Source organism: Rana temporaria, chromosome 2, assembly GCF_905171775.1.
Source record: "Rana temporaria chromosome 2, aRanTem1.1, whole genome shotgun sequence".
NCBI lineage: Eukaryota > Metazoa > Chordata > Amphibia > Anura > Ranidae > Rana > Rana temporaria.
Window position 1 is genome coordinate 211,214,193 of NC_053490.1, and position 6,434 is coordinate 211,220,626.

The following is a 6,434-nucleotide window of genomic DNA, read 5'->3' on the forward strand; positions in this document are numbered from 1 at the left end:
CCTCAGTACCTATGCAGCCTTTATTTTGCAACAAAGTCTGCTTTATATGATTGGTTTGAATGTATGAGTGTTAAACGGTAATTGTATCTTTATTGCAGTTATCCATTACATGGACCTTCCCCTAATGCCGCGTACACACGATCATTTTTCGGCATGTAGAAAAAACAACGTTTTTCCAACTTCATCATTAAAACGACGTTGCCCACACACCATCGTTTTTAAAAAATGCTCTAGCAAAGCGCGGTGACGTACAACGGCACTATAAAAGGGAAGTTCCATGCGGATGACGCCACCCTTGGGGCTGCTTTAGCTGATTCTGTGTTAGTAAAAGACGATTCGCGCTTTTCCGTCTGTTACAGCATGATGAATGTGCTTACTCCATTATGAACGGTAGTTTTACCAGAACGAGCGCTTCCGTCTCATAACTTGATTCTGAGCATGCACGGGTTTTTAACGTTGTTTTAGCCCACACACGATAATTTTTTACAACCCGAAAAACGACATTGTTTAAAACGTCGTTAAAACAATGCAGCATGTTCGGAAAAAAAAAATTGTCGTTTTTCAGAACCCGAAAACTGATGTGAAGCCCACACACGATAATTTTAAATGAATTTTTTTCATGCTGAAAAATGATCGTGTGTACGCGGCATAAGTGTTATATTTACTGGTTCTAACTCCTTCAGGATCGTCACAGTGTGCCCTGCTCGGAACCACAAAGCTACTGATGTAGAGATCTTTGGTATGAGCTGTACTTCATGAAAACAGTTATATTCATTTCAATTTAGCGATGCTGCTGGGGTGCATAATAGACAGTCTCCCAATAGAAATTAAAAGAGATTGTGGTGTGCATGCAGGAAAGAAGAGCCCGACTAGCACTGCACAGCACAAACTCATAGAAGTAAGGAAGGACTGGAAAGTGCTTGTATTTTGGGGAAGTGAATACTTAAAGTGTAATGAAATGCCTCTTTAAAAAACATTGCTGGCCGGCAGGTTTTTATTGCAGAAGAGAAAAAAAAAAGTCGCACCTGCCAGCAATGTCTTTTTGTGATTGTACACTTAACTGTGAATGTGAGCATCTGACAGTTGCCCGGGTCCCATTTTCTTCTGTGGCCATGCACAGGAGTTTACATCATCCCAGGCCAGCCAATTGAGAGAGCCGAAAAGGCCAAACCCAGAAAAAAAGATCAGTAGAAGTTTTCTGCAGTAGCAGAGAAGCAACGTTTCGGTGAGTGCATCACTGGAGGGGGTGCTATGGCAAGCCTTCCATAATATGAAAACAACTGCGCATGCTTGCACATTATGGCACCAGCAGTGGAGTTTAAAGCGGGGGTTCACCCGCACATAACACTTTTTCCCCTTAGATTCCTGCTCGTTTTGTCTAGGGGAATCGGCTAGTTGTTTTAAAATATGAGCTGTACTTACCGTTTACGAGATGCATCTTCTCCGCCGCTTCCGGGTATGGGCTGCGGGACTGGGCGTTCCTATTTTGATTGACAGTCTTCCGAGAGGCTTCCGACGGTCGCATCCATCGCGTCACGATTTTCCGAAAGAAGCCGAACGTCGGTGCGCAGGCGCAGTATAGAGCCGCACCGACGTTCGGCTTCTTTCAGCTACTAGTGACGCGATAGATGCGACCGTCGGAAGCCTCTCGGAAGACTGTCAATCAAGAAGGAACGCCCGCTCCCGAAGACCCATACCCGGAAGCGACGGAGAAGATGCATCTCGAAAACGGTAAGTACGGCTCATATTTTAAAACAACTAGCCGATTCTCCTAGACAAAACGAGCATCCATCTAAGGGGAAAAGATTAAAAAAAAACATCATTGGGTGAACTCCCGCTTTAATTCAGTTTATTGATCTGAGCTGTATCCTGATATATATGTGAGAAAAAAATGACTACATTTTAAAGCATAAACATTTAACACAACTTTCATAATGGTGAGATATTGCTGTAACTGCTGTCTTTCAGGCATTCAATTAAAGCAATTTTAACAGTTTTGGCTCCAGTGTATTTTGTGAACAATACACATATTTCAGCTTTTCTCCAGGAAGCGGGCCTTATAAACTTCGTTTTGATTCTATTATAAAAAACAAGGTTTTGGTTAAATACATCTGCATGTATATGTAAAAGCCGCACATTACTATTGAGGTGTTGGTGTGGTTCACTTAATTTAAAAAAGATACCAACTAGACATATAAATTAATTACTTTGCCGATATCATATATAGGGATGAGCGTTATGTTTAGGTCTAACATGAGTTCGACTTGAACATTGGCTGTTCGCCTGTTTGCTGAATAGCAAACAATTTGGGGTGTTCGCAGCAAATTCAAAAGCCTTTAAAAGTCTATGGGAGAAATTAAAAGTGCTAATTTTAAAGGTTAATATGCAAGTTAGTGTTTGGGGACCCGATCCTGCCCCCAGGGGACGCGTCAATGCAAAAAAAGTTTTAAAATTACAGTTTTTTTGGGAGCAGTGATTTTAATAATGCTTAAAGTGAAACAATAAAAGTGAAATATTTCTTTAAATTTCATACCTGGGGGGTGTCTATTGTATGCCTGTAAAGTAGCGCATGTTTCCTGTGTTTATAACAGTCCCTGCACAAAATTACATTTCTAAAAAAAAGTAATTTAAAACTACTCGTGGCTATAATGAATTGTCAGGTCCAGGCAATACAGAAAAAAGTCATTGAAAAAAACGACAGTGCCAGATCTAAACTAGATGACAAGAGGTGTATCGCGTCCAGGATGACCAAATGTTGATGAAGCGGTCTCGAGTACCTCTGCAAGTCGCTATCCATTCCTTCGCTTCCCTGATTTCATTTACCTTACGGATCCACTCCCCTCTACCAGGAATCTAGGTTCTCTTCCAGAATATAGGAATAAAGCGCCGCATTCTAAAGATGAGGCACTGCACTCTTCCTGTATTGGCTAATAGGGAAGGGATGTGCAAGAGGTAGTGAAGCGGGGAGCGAGGAACATCTAGGCCCAATATCTCCTTTATCTGAGCCTGAATATAGGGCCAGAAAGGTTGTATTATGGGGCATTCCCACCATAGGTGCAACAACGTACCCAGGCTCGGATTTACTCCCTGTGCCGCCCCAAGGCAGGGTCCTTCAATGCTGCCCCCCCCCCACACACACACACAGGGGCCAAGTGATACAGTCGGCGCCGTCTGTATCACGGGAGCGCGCCCGCAAGAACTAACCCATATGCGAGAGAGCTCGCATGAAGGGGGTTAGTTCTTGCGAGGAGGAGCCGAGACAGCTGCCGATCCCCCATCGCAGATTCCCCCCATCAAAAAGCCCCCCATAAAAGATCCCCCATCACAGACTCATCTATTATTACAATGTAATATAAAATTAAATAGTTCAACTCACCATAATGCAGAATGAGTGGGAGCCCTGATATCACTGTCCCCAGCCAGCGGAGTGCTTCCTTACATCTCAGGTGTCACTGTCCCCAGCGGAGTGCTTTCTTACATCTCAGGTGTCACTGTCCCCAGCCAGCGGAGTGCTTCTTTATATCTCAGGTGTCCCCCCCCCAGCCAGTGGAGTGCTTCCTTACATCTCAGGTGTCCCCCCCCCCCCCATTAGAGCCCTTCTATGTCCCAGCAGGCAGCAGCAGTGTCTCCGCCGCCATTACTGAAGGCTGAGGGGGAACAAATTAGAGTCAACCATTTTCCAGAAGACCACAGAAGACTTATAAACAAGAAGGAAGCCTGCCGAGTGGCTACAATAGAAATTGAGCGGCGGCACCACCCACCTGCCACCCCTTTCCACAACAGGTCACAGATGACAGACCAGGGGCGGAGGGGTGCCGCAGCTCCATTTCTATTGTAGCCACTAGGCAGGCTCCCTTCTCGTTCATAACTAGTATGTGGTCTTCTTGAAAATGGCTGCCGGTGGAGACATTAACCCCGCCGTCCGCGGACCTCCAGCGGCGGCGGCAGGCGGTGAAAAATAGTTACAATGCCTAAGTAGCAAGTGCCGCCGCCCGCGGGGGGGGCTATGTTAGTGCAGGGGGGCGGCCGCAAAAGCTGAAAATTTGCCTGGCCTCATGCATTTTAATACAGATGCAATAGTTATATATATATTTTATAAGTTACAGTAAAGGATAGATACTTATAGTTATTATTAATTATTGCATGTTTGATATTACACAGCCCCCCCCCCCCCGCTACATGCGGCGGTCGGATTCTCGCGGGCAGCGATCCGGGACGACGGCGAGGCTATTCGTTTATAGCCTCTCCGTCGCGATCGCTCCCCGGAGCTGAAGAACGGGGAGAGCCTATGTAAACACGGCTTCCCCGTGCTTCACTGTGGCGGCTGCATCGATCGAGTCATCCCTTTTATAGGGAGACTCGATCGATGACGTCAGTCCTACAGCCACACCCCCCTACAGTTGTAAACACACACTAGGTGAACCCCTGTGGTTAACTCCCAAACTGCAACGGTCATTTTCACAATAAACAATGCAATTTAAATGCATTTTTTGCTGTGAAAATGACAATGGTCCCAAAAGTGTGTCAAAATTGTCCGAAGTGTCCGCCATAATGTCGCAGTCACGAAAAAAATCGCCGATCGCCACCATTAGTAGTAAAAAAAAAAAAAAAAATGCAATAAAACTATCCCCTATTTTGTAAACGCTATAAATTTTGCGCAAACCAATCGATAAACGCTTATTGCGATTTTTTTTACCAAAAATAGTTAGAAGAATACGTATCGGCCTAAACTGAGGGAAATTTTTTTTTATATATATGTTTTTGGGGGATATTTATTATAGCAAAAAGTTAAAAATATTGCATTTTTTTCAAAATTGTCGCTATATTTTTGTTTATAGCGTAAAAAATAAAAAACGCAGATATGATCAATTACCACCAAAAGAAAGCTCTATTTGTGGGGAAAAAAGGACGCCAATTTTGTTTGGGAGCCATGTCGCACGACCGCGCAATTGTCTGTTAAAGCGACGCAGTGCCGAATCGCAAAACCTGGCCTGGGCATTTAGCAACAAAATGGTCCGAGGCTTAAGTGGTTAAAGGCTCAGGAACACTTTGCAGGCGTTATGGTTTAATTAGCTGATTAGAGTGGGACACTTTGAGCCTAGAATATTGCACCTTTTCACAATATTCAAATTTTCTGAGATTGTGGATTTGGGTTCTCTGCTGAAAATGCCACCCCCTTTCCTAATTAAATATAAACTTTGTTATGGTTTCATCAAGTAACAGTCCTGATGCATTGCATGAATGAGTCTATTATTCAAAGAAAGGTAACGCCGCGTACACACGATCATTTTTCGGCATGAAAAAAACGTTGTTTTTCAAAAACGTCATTTAAAATGATCGCGTGTGGGCTACACATCATTTTTCAGGTTCAGAAAAACGACAAAAAAAATTCGAACATGCTGCATTTTTAAACGTCATTTTAAACTATGTCGTTTTTCGGGTTGTAAAATGATCGTGTGTGGGCTAAAACTACGTAAAAAACCTGTGCATGCTCAGAAGCAAGTTATGAGACGAGAGCGCTCGTTCTGGTAAAACTACCGTTCATAATGGAGTAAGCACATTCATCACGCTGTAACAGACAGAAAAGCGTGAATCGTCTTTTACTAACACCGAATCAGCTAAAGCAGCCCAAAGGCGAATGGAACTTCCCCTTTATAGTGCCGTCGTACGTGTTGTACGTCACTGCGCTTTGCTAGATCATTTTTTAAAAACGATGGTGTGTAGACAATCAATTTCACATGGGGTGGACAACATTTCCCAGCAGTTTCCCTTCTTCTTTAGGGACAGCTCCGGGGACAAAGGGTACAGCTGCATTTAGACAACAAGCAGCCAGGCCATGGTGCCAGGGACCGCACTTTGAGACATAAGTCCCCTTGCAATGATGTCCTCAATCTGTCCACATGACAGCCGGGAACTTAGATGGCTTCCTTCCTCAATTGAACAAACCACAACCTGCCGAAGATCACAGGTCGCTTTTCAGGGTGGATCACTCAAACAACTTCAACATTAGCAAATGTGGCTCAGATGGGCACTCTATGTAATTTTGGGGGCAGCATTAAGTCCAGAACAATCCTGGCAGTACAGCTTTCTGGAATGTTCTCCACTAGCAACTAGACATGTGCAATTTGTTTAGTTCCGAATTAGTTTTTTAATGAATTTTGACAAATTCATTCATTCTGAATTATCGAATTCCGAATTTTCCGAAATTCGAAATTATGGAAATTCGAAATTTTGGAAATTTCAAATAATGCGAAAATTTCAGTTAGGAAATTCAAAATTTCGGAAATTTGGAAATTCAAAATGAGGAAATTTAAAAAAAAAACTATTCGAATTTGAAAACCATTTGAATTAAAATTTCATCCGAATTCGAATTTCGTTATTTTCATATTTGTTTAAATTCGGTACTATTCTAATTCGGAAATTCAGATACAATT